The sequence below is a fragment of the Mchenga conophoros genome, linkage group LG2 (genome assembly GCF_057382185.1).
Source record: "Mchenga conophoros isolate Kocher_MC1m ecotype Shallow Benthic linkage group LG2, M_conophoros_male_GT1.1, whole genome shotgun sequence".
Lineage (NCBI taxonomy): Eukaryota > Metazoa > Chordata > Actinopteri > Cichliformes > Cichlidae > Mchenga > Mchenga conophoros.
Genome location: NC_140527.1, coordinates 19,811,677 through 19,822,873, shown reverse-complemented (window position 1 = coordinate 19,822,873; position 11,197 = coordinate 19,811,677). Strand labels below are relative to the sequence as shown.

At 41.0% G+C, this 11,197-nt stretch overlaps 1 pseudogene; it reads right to left on the bottom strand.

Moving 5' to 3' along the window:
• Window positions 1–211: 211 nt before the first annotated feature.
• Window positions 212–1,068, bottom strand: LOC146581855 (uncharacterized; annotated as a pseudogene).
• Window positions 1,069–11,197: the final 10,129 nt, after the last annotated feature.

Here is an 11,197-nt window from a genome sequence, read left to right as displayed (position 1 = left end):
TTTAGTCATAGCTGTTGTGTAGTTGTTTTTGTATGAGGTGTTCCTTTAACACTAGCCTCAACCCTGGCATGTGAAACCTCCAGTCATTTTCAAAACATAAGACACCCCTTTAAGAAATACAATTAAAAACTAGGGTAACATACAACAAAACCATCAGAATATCAAATCAAACTGTAGTGTACAGCTGCAGTTATCAATTCTGAAAGGGAATTCAATCAATTTCAAAGTATTGCTGGGAGAGGATGCTGTTGAACTTGGTGCAAAATTCAGGATAAGAAGTGTAAGTGCGAGTTCTTTAAATGTAGCAGCAAGCTTTCTGCTGAGCCTAATTTTAGCATTTAAGCACACCAGAATTTTGTCAGCACAGATGACAAAAGACCCAGTGCAGATGTGTTTTTACAGCTTTGATTTGCCTGGTTTTTCTGACATCATATTGAAGACATGGAGGGGTTGTCTGTTTCCTCTTTGTTGTTTCCCTGTGGCCTTCTTTCTCACATACAAACACGATATACTTTCCTTGTCTGGCAGTTTTAGCTGTAGATATGCAATAGGTGTGGAGAAGCAATTCACTCTGTATTTTAGAGCTTGATCATTGGCATTATCAGCTATTGTTTCAATGCCAGGCTACATGTTGCTCTTAAGAGGTAGGAACTGGGAACCCATCCTTTTAGAAAGGTCAAGCAGGTCCTCTTCATCCCTTTCAACTATTGTGCCCTGAAGAGCTTCTCAACTGCTGATCTCTCAACAGGAGGAAGATAGTCAATGTAGATTGTGCCCTGTTGGCATGTCTTCTTAATTGATTCAGGTCCATGAACGGAGGCTAAAATGAATGCCTTTGATAGCCTCACTGAAATCATACCACGGTCTAATTCTTTCAATCGAAACTGTTCAAGTGCTTGCTATTCATTCAGCCTTAGAGCACTTTGTGTTTCACCTTCACACTGTTCCAAATATTGTTCCGAGTGTGCAATGCAAACCTCCCCTCAGAGCCGTGGGATGAGCCTTGAAGTTGGGGGTGTTGAACTGTGCTGGAGGTGGGTGTCTAATGTGGAAAATATTGTGCCACATTCTGATATAACTAAAGTATGTCAATGATGCAACTACCCCACCCCGACAAGAAGAAACAGCCAAAGCTTAACTGAACTAGTCTGCTCTGCTGAGACAAATATACCAGCTTACACGCATTATTTCAACATGCCAGGCAAATGCAGGTGAGCAAATTCATTATGAAACCATTAAAAAGTTTGCCAGTCTTCCAGCTACAAGGTGTCTTAAGACAACAGCAGTCAAGACATACAAAACCTTTTGAAATATGGATAATAAGGATAATATTTTAGGCAACTCAAAAACAAAATGTGTCCTTTCCCAAAAAAAAAAAAAAATGTTGCTTAATTTTAATGTTAAACTGCTTAAGGACAGATGTGTCAATCGGTTTGTGTCATGGTTGTCATGGTCCAGAGTCTGTCAACTCAGTGTTTTGTGTTTCTTTATATTATTTCCTGTGCTTGTTTATCCTGTTTTATCTTTTGTTGAGGTTTTGTTCTGTGCCTGCCTGCTCCCACTTCTCTGTGTTCACTCTGTCTATGGTGTCACACTGTCTGCTTGTGAATCTGTCTGTTTAGTTCAGTGTCTTGTCTGGTTCTGTGTCTGCGAGTTTCTTGTTTTATTCTGAAGGTCTCTGCCTCATGTGAGTGTGTTCAGTTTACGTTTCCCCTGTCCCGTCAGCTCTGATTTCTCCCAGGTGTGTTCCCCTCCTGTTGCTCATCCCTTGATTGCTGCTATGTGTATTTAAACCCTATGTGCTCTCCTGCCTGTTGCTAGTTTGTCTGCGTTATCGCCCTCTGTGGTCATTCCCTGCTTGGTTCTGTGTCCTCTAACTGCGTCTCCCTGCTTCGCTATTCGGGTCTGTGTTTTGTTAGCTTTCTCCAGTCTAGGTTCTGCTTAGTTTCTGCCCACTCCTTTGCCATTTCTGTTTGTAATCCTCCTCAATAAAAGCCCACTCTCATCACGTATGCCTGCATCTTGGGTCCTTTAATAAATTCCACACGGCTCGCCTCGTTGACCGTGACAATGGTGGTCCATTATCATGTTTTTAATCCAGCTTGGAGAAATACACATATATGAGACCAACAATGGGACAAATGTAAGAGTTTAAAGGATGGTCCATTATTCTCCTCTGTAAATAACAAAAAAAAAAAGCTTTTTCATGCAGTTGTGATAGCAGGTGATATTAGCTGATAGCTCATTTAGAAAAATGCACCACTTCTAACCGTGTGTAGTATGTGACATTATTTGACCATGATATTTTCTGGAGGAAAAGAAAAGCAAAATATGTGTTTATATGTGTATACACATATTTTCCTTTTTTTTCTTTTTTTCCTTCCAGAAAATATCACCTTCAGGTTCTTCTTGAGCTTCTCATGTTCCTTTTTCCTGATGCTATCACTTGGCATAGCTAAATGACTGTGTTCTTCTGCTTGTCCACCACTACTGTGTCCGGTGGGTTAGCCATCACCAGTTTGTCCGTCTGTATCTGGAAGCACCACAGGATCTTAGCTTAGTCATTCTCACAATCTCAACCCTTTTGACCTCGGAACTTCCAGGTTATATTCGGCACAGATGGTTGTGTACACTAAGCAGCCAGTTGGTTATGGCGTTCCATGTATGCCCTGCCTGCTAGCATCTTGCACCCTGCTGTTATGTGCTGGATTGTCTCAGGGGCATCTTTACACAGCCTGGGGTCTTGCCTGCTGTGATAGACCCGGAGCTTCTATGGATCTTATGCTCAGAGCTTGTTCCTGTGCTGCCATGATTAGAGCCTCTGTGCTGTCAGTCCAGCTTTGTCCAGCCACCGGTAGGACTTCTCTCAGGATCTCACAAAAGCAGTCCAGAGGTGCACAAAGAGATGGCCTTGAAAAGTAGATCAGCAAAGTTTTAATTGAGTCAGTTTTTGCTTTTCATGGATGGAGTCACACAACTTATTTTCATTGCACTACATATAATACTTTATCTTTTTAACTTACTTTAGCAGATCTAATACAGAGGGACTCAAAATTTAAATATATGTGCATATAAACAGCCTCTTTTATCTTATTGTGGCATTTTGATCTCAAATTCAAATGCCTGAAGTCCCACAACCATTGACTTGCACACACTGTTAACACACTTTTGGAGAGTGCTGCAAGTGTTACATTAGAATTTGATGTGACTGTGGGTGTGAGACTACATAAAGTATTCACCACTTGGGTTTTTCTCAGTTCTTTTGTTTCAAGTTGTGTTTGAAAAAAATTCTCCCATGACAGGAACATGGTGTGATGATGCTTCTTCTCTGCAAAGGGCCCTGAAATGCAAGTGCAAAGGATAAATGAAGTCAACACAACTTTGAAACTATAATAATATGTGAGATTACAATTTATAACCTGTCCCTAAATCTAATGCTGGCAAAATACTACAGGATCAGGAGTGGGACAAATTGCTTGCAGGAGATAGCAAAAGTCATATTCCAGTCCAACTGTTATCACTGCAGCAACACAAATCAGACAAAGTCTCACCAACTCTAACTTTAACCAGCTGCTCATAATCAAACCGGAAGACTATACAAATAAGAATTACAAAATAAGTTTGAATGTGTGTCCAAATTGGACTAATGCCACAGCATGAATTACAGTAAACACACTGCAGGGTTCTGCCTGATAGGTCTGTCTGTATATTTCTATTTCTAATGTTGCCATTATGAGCTGATGCTGTCTTTCTCTCCTTGTTATGAGGGTTTTACTTGCTGAATCAAGAAAGACACTTAAAACTACCTTTGCTTCATGGTGTTTGAGGAAGCTAGCTATTTGCAAAAGAAAACTGTCCTCCCATAAAGCACCTTGTTCTGAACCTTTGGTATGTTTCATATGAACGGATCCTCTAAGGGCTGTAGCTGTGCTATGCGTGTACTACACACGCATCAAAGAAGCTCTGTGTGGATGGTAGCTCAACAAAACTTTAAACTACTATTGAAAGTATCACACATTTGTTTATTTCCTGCTGGAAAGATGTGGTTTAATCGTGCCTGTCCTAAAACCTTTAAAAGCATATTTATGACTATTTTTGTAATGAGGAAATGTCTCTATTTTAACCCAAGAATAAGCAACAGAGCTATGCTCCTGAGAGTTGGATTTACAGGGCTATATGGTACAACTTTTTGGATGCTCCGTACATTCCATGAAACGGAAGGTGTATGGTGTGTGGGAATTTAGTAGTAATGATACCCCATCAGCATCTCATTATGTATTAGTGCTAATGTTGTGATAAAACATATATTTTATGTCTACGGAGCAAAATAACCACAATATTTTCAACAGTTGGATTCCTGGATGAGAGACACAGGTGGCAGTTTTTACCCGTATCAGAGCTTTTTCAATGATATGAAGAGAACTGAAAGATCTGCTCAGCTTCTGTTTACAATACACAAGCTAGATGCAGTTGTTTGTGTGTGACATTGTTCAACAAGCCTTTGCTGCAGGCCATTATGAGCTATTTTAAAGCAAGGCCACAGTGAGTGAGTCATAACGGGATGACTGACCCTGTAGGTGTTGACGGCTTGACAACGAGGATCACATCCCAGAATGCCGTGGTTTCAGATGTTATGCGTCCTCTGTAACTATTTCAGCCCCATCTGACACAGAGGACATGTGATTACAAGGCTCTGCAATAAGCCTGCAATCTGTAGTGGAAAGTACAAGAGCTAGAGATAAATAATTGATGGAGGTTCACTGTTTAAAGGACTGGGTGAGTGACGGACTGACAGTCGTGCTTAACAGAGAAAGAAAAGGAGACAAACAGATTGTCCATTACATTCATGCAGTCTTTGTTAACTTCTCTATTCTTGACTTGAGGTTTCTTAATACCCTCACCTCGCCTGTCGTCTCCTTTCCCATCTCTTTTTCTCTCTTCCCTCTTTTCCATTTCTCTCTTGCTTTTTCTCATTTATTTATTTAGTTTGTGCTGCTGTTCCCCCTTCCTGGCTCAGGTGATATAAGGTATGGCGACAGCTATTGAAACCTGAGGGATTAAGTAAAGCTATTTTAGTACCTTAGGCTAACTCCACAGTAGCTATCTCACACAAATGCACAAACATGCCACAGACAACCAGGTGATATAAGGTAGAGAGACAAAGCCATTTAAACTTGCAGGGGGTTGTGTGGCTGCCTGCACACATGCACACACATAGCCTGTTGTCTATGGCAGGGAAAAAAGTTAGAGCCAAACACAGGCTCATATACACCACCCACACACGTGCAGAGAGAGCATAGTGTGACACAACTCCTGTCATGCTGCTCTCACACTGAGGAAGCCAGAGCACCAAAAGTCGACACCCAGACAAGATTTGCTGGAACACATCTTCCCTGTAAATCCATGCCACCGCTGTATTGTTCCACAAGTCAAAGCTCATTGCTTTTGTGGCTATATGTGGGCTTTAGCATGATGCACCATGGAAACAAATGTCCTTTACATCAGACATCCATAATAGAATTGGATGCATACCACAGCCCCAGCGCTCCAGTTCTTGCATCTGTACAAATTTACTGCTGCATGCTCCTTCTGCAAAAAAGACCTTACATAACCCCAGATGACCTTAAAGCTATTGTAACTGTTTATTTGCACATCTAGTCCAAAACAATGCCATTATTTGCAAGGCACACCATTGCCACATGAAGTACATGTTTGTACTTGACAGCTTGTTATGACGAGAGTCTTTAAGACAGATCTAGGAACCTTACAAATTTAACTAAAGCTTTATTAGTTGTATAACACTGCTACTCTTCTATTGACCACTTGAAGCTGTCGCCAAAAGTGAGGCAGTCTCTGTAAACTCCAATATTAGAATACCAACGTGCATCTTCACAGCCTTTTACTAAGAAGCTTTTGGTCTTTGTGGATGGATCTGCCCTCATAATTGTACAGAGGGTTAATTTACATAATATTTTTTTGAATAAATCATTGATTAGAACAAGGCGAATGTTTTAGTGAGGAATGTGACTCGTTTGAGTGGCAGATACACTGACGTGGCATGTGTTCACTGGTAGACCTCACCTTCCCATACAATACAATACAATTGTATTTATATAGCACATTTAAAAACAAGGTGTATGCCAAAGTGCTTCACAGAAACCAAATGAGAGCAATAATAAATACAAGTAAATAATATACGTACAAATAGAATATACCAACAGGTGGGAGACATAACTAACCAAAGATAGCAGGCATAGTAGGCACGAGCTGAAAGGCTGAAGGTTCAAACATAAAAACAATAATAAAAGCAAAAAGGTTACAGTACAGTTAAAATGCAGGGTCTAGGAGGCAGGGAAGGCAAGGCTAAATAAACATGTTTTTAAACAAAATTTAAAAGACTGAATTGAATCAGATAGCTTGAGGAAGATTACTCCAGAGGTAGGGTGCAACAGAGGTGAATGTGCGGTCACCTCTGGTCATAAGGCGGGATCTAGGTCGCACTAGGAGCATTTGGCCTGCTGATCTAAGCGCTCTCCCAGGGGTATAAAAGCTGAGGAGATCCATAAGATAGCTGGGCGTGGTGTTATTTATGATTTTAAAAGTGACCAATAAGATTTTAAAATCAATGCGATGTTCCCACATTCCAGTAACTGCTGTATTAGTCTTTTGGAACATTTTTAATGGAACTATTTGACAAATAAAATAACCTACTGTGGGACAGCGACCATCCAAGTTCTTTGTACTTTATCATATTTTATTAATCAGAGCTATGCTATGTGTGTTGAGCATGTACAGTCTATAGATACAGCTTGTTAACCAAACCCACTAGTGCTAGCTGATAATTTAGCATTAACACACAAAATGAGTACATTAATGACTGGCTGCTGTCACACAGGCGATACTGATCTTTACTGTCATGGCTAAACTAGAATATTTATTAACAGACAAGGAAAAAATCCACGATCCACGCACACTCTCACGGTTTGAGGGAAGACTCTCTCTCTCATCACACTCAAAGGAAACGCTGAAGGGAACAACATCCTGCACACAAGGAAGACAAACAGTAACCGAAGGAAGTTGCAAGGAAACACACAAGGACTCAACTAGAGAATGAGCCGGGGTTGTGGGTCAAGGTTCCAGCAATGAATGGCTGTCTATCTCTGCCTTAAGAAGGGCTGTGATTTTTCATCCTCTACAGGTGAGCGATCAGCCACAGGTGAGAAGGGCAGAGACTCAGAAAGAGTCCAGCCCACTGTCAACACTACACACACACCAAAACAGAGGGGGCAAGAGAGTGAGAGAAGGAGAAAGAAAAGGAGAATCCACTGGGAGAAGCAGATCCATGACATAAACACAGTGCTTTAAATTTACCCCCTTCATTTTATTTGCTTTTTTTCACATGTTTCAGAATTGATGGATGGACACTGTCCTTTAGGATTTTCTGGTAAAGTGCTGAATTTATGTTTCATAGCAAGTTGTCCATTCCTGAAGCAGCAAAGCAGCCAAGACCATCACACTACCACCACCATGCTTGACTGTTCCTTTGATGCTCTTCTTAGTTTTGTACCAAATGTACCAGGGTATAAACCATCCAAAACACTAAAGTATTCTGTCATCAGTCCACAGAATGTTCTCCCAAAAGTCTTGTGGATCATCATGATGTTTTTTTGCCAAATGAGTAGCTGTCATGACAAAGATTTCCAAAGATAACCACTGTAAACTGCATAAAACAACATTTAACTGTTTGGGTCTTACTGGTAAATTTCTTGTAGTGAATAAAACAAAGCTTCCACTTTATATCTGGATTCACCTTCTTCACACACCTATGTGTGCTCTGCCATTGTCTGCAGTACATCCACACTTTTCAAATGTTCTCTCATATGGAAAATGGACTTTGACAGCTTCTGTAATTAACTAGCAAAGCAAAATATGTTCATGGATGTATTCTACATAGTTTGAGCCAAACGCAGAGAGAATGAGTTTTTTGACAACTGAGTTTGGCTTTTGTTTCACAAGTAGTAACAGAGGAAACTTCCTCCAGAGTTTTGCTTCATACTCTTCAGTCTATTCTTCTGACTTGGTAAAACTGAAGAGGTTTTGAAGTAAAACTGTCAGAATCCAAGACCCCCTGAGTGCTTGGTGCTGCTACGACGATGGGCTGCCTTCACCAAATTATCTGCCAGAATTTTGCTGCAAAGAAAACATTGTGCCTGCAGTGTATCTTCAGACATACAAGGAAACCCATACATGCCACGTAATTTCCACTGAGCTTATTTCTATGTGTAGCCCTGTCTGCAGTTATTCAGGCTTGCAGTACAAAGAAAAAAAAGTCTACTGTTATAAAAAAATGGTTAAAATATGAATAGTTGATAAAAGGTTTAAAAATCATATGCTTTGGTACCAATGTATTTCATTTACAGTTAAGAGTCCAATAAATAGAAGGGTTTCATGATTTAGAGTTCATTTTCTGTGCAGAATAAATCTGTGAAGGTTCTCAGTCATCCAGGTCATCGTAGTCAAAGGAGCTTGGAAAGAAAAGCGTCTGGACTTCTTTAAGTTGCTTGAAGACGTTTCACCTCTCATCCGAGAAGCTTCTTCAGTTCTAAGGTCAAATGGTGGAGAGTCCCAGATATAAACCTAGTGGGAGTAACCCCCCACAGAGGGACAAAAGGACCCCCTGATGATCCTCTAATCGCCTGAGCCAAGGTGGGAAACTGGGCGTGGGTCCCAATCAGCCAGGGTTTCGGGTGTGTTCATTGTGAAACCTGGCCCCACCTTATCATGCGAATTCCTGAGGTCAGATGGCCCAGGATGTGAGTAGGCGTTAAGGCGTCTGGGAAGGGATCTCAAAACTGGATTATAGATGGCAGAGAGTTGGTGTCGTAAACCCCGTCTCTGTTCAAAGATGGTCGCTCACAGTGGACATAGATGGCTTCTTTCACTCCTCTTTCGAACCATCTGTCCTCTCTGTCCAAAATGTGAACATTGGCATCCTCGAAAGAGTGTCCTTTATCCTTAAGATGCAGATGGACTGCTGAGTCTTGTCCTGTTGAGGTGGCTCTTCTGTGTTGTGCCATGGTCTCTCCAATGTAGAGATTGGAGAGACCAAACAGCCACTTCACAAGCGCATGGCACAACACAGAAGAGCCACCTCCTTGGGAGATTTCAACACCACATAGACGAGGGCCCTCAGTCATGAGGGATGCTCTCTGCAACATCTGGACACAGCCAGCAGCAGTTTGATGCCCCTGCACCTCCTGAAGTTTCACTGTTCCACTCAAGGAAAAAACACCCCAGACCATTATGGCTCCTCCTCTACTGTGGAGTGTAGAAAATATCTCAGGTGGGATCTGCTTGTCATGCCAGTAATGTTGGAAACCATCAGGACCATCATTCATCATCATCATTTGTTCTCATCAGAGAAGAAAACTTTCTTCCACCTCTCAATGTCCCATGTTTGGTCCAAACGGTCAGTTCTGTGGCGTTCAAGAACACGAGGCCTTTGAAGACGTTTTTCTTTTTTGAAGCCTTTTCAGTCTCAGATGCCGTCTGATGGTTAAGAGGCTGCAGTCAGCACCAGTAACGGACTTAATTTGGGTTGAGGATCATCCAGTGTCTTGACAGACAACCAATTGGATCCTCCGGCTCAGTGCTGGCGACTTTTTTGGGTCGGTCAATTCAGTTTTTGTTCCACAACCCCCAGGATCATTTAATAAATTCCAAATGACCGTCTTACTGCGTCCCACCTCAGCAGTGATGGTGTTCTTTTCAATCAATTGTCTCACTCTCATTTCTTCTTGTTGCATGTTGAAGCTCAACTTGGAACCTTTTTAAGATCCAACCATGCAAAATAGGATTTTTTGCCATTTTTCAAAGCCGTCTTAAACGTTTGATATGGACTGTACTGTAAAATAACAGTGAATATAAAATCTAATTTCTGTGAGTCTTCAATAAAGAAGCAATTTGATGCTAATAATTATAATTTTATGTTTGAGATAAAGTTTGCGTATCTCTTTCATACACCTTATGTAACAATCTCTTTCCATAACAACTTTCTTGTTGCTTTATTCAACGAGGGCACAGCAAACTAATTATTCTTATAGGTCTTGACATTAACCATCCTCGCATGAAAACACTCAACAGTGAGACATTTGAAATTGTTTTCCACTACATAATTTGGGTATAAACATCAGAAATAACCTTATTTCTCTTTCATCAACATTAAATCAAAACACTGATTCTTTTCAGCGAGGCAACACTGTCTGATTGTCTGATTGCGTTGGGATTTTTCTTTTTTTTGCTTTATTTATTTATTCTTTTTTGGGGTTATTTATCCAAAAATTGATGGACTTTTTCTGTCTGTGAGAATCAGCCACTGGAAGTGATTCCAGGGATCACTTCCAGACAAGGTCAAGCATCTTTATCAGTCATCTCAACTACCTAATTCTACTATGTGCTACGTTCACCCTTCAGCTCTTTGCTTTTTCTTCTGAGGGATCACTTTTATTTGCTTTCATTAGTAGCAGCATCATGCAGGGTGGTCCAGTGGAGCAGGCTGGTGTGTGTGAGAGCATATAGGAGCATGCTTCTTTTCTCCACTCTGTCTCTTCCTTCCTTCCTTTATGCGTGCTTCTTCTCACTCCCCCACCTCTCGAGCTCTTTACAGCCATACAGTGAAATGATTTCTCTATCCTCCCAGATTTCATCTACTTCTCTGTTGTTCCATAAGCTTTATAGCTTACTGAGCAGATTAAGAGTGTCACATATGATGAACCAAAATGTTACCACAGATGGTGAACAATGATGTGTGTCAAAGTCCAGGGTAAATTAGACCATAAAGAGGTAAAGAGGCTCTTATTGGCTTATTGATCTTATTAGTTGGATGTGAAAGGTGTAAAGACCCAAGTTACTTTGATAAGGCTCAAATTGTTAGGACCAGCGACAGCCACAGCCGTTCTTAAGTACATAGCCTCCTGATGGATAATGGTTTGCAGGCACAGGGGAGAGTAAGCCTGGGAAGGAAACTCCACCAGAAGGTAGAAACAGAAAGAGCTGACCACAAACCGCCTGGAAAAGTAAAATATAAAAAACCATCCAGCCTTCTCCAGAATCTGACAGTTTAACTTCTTAACATCCACCAGTGGCCTGTCTATGGTTGGATTAAATTGATCTTCAGAGATTTTGGTCCATATTGACA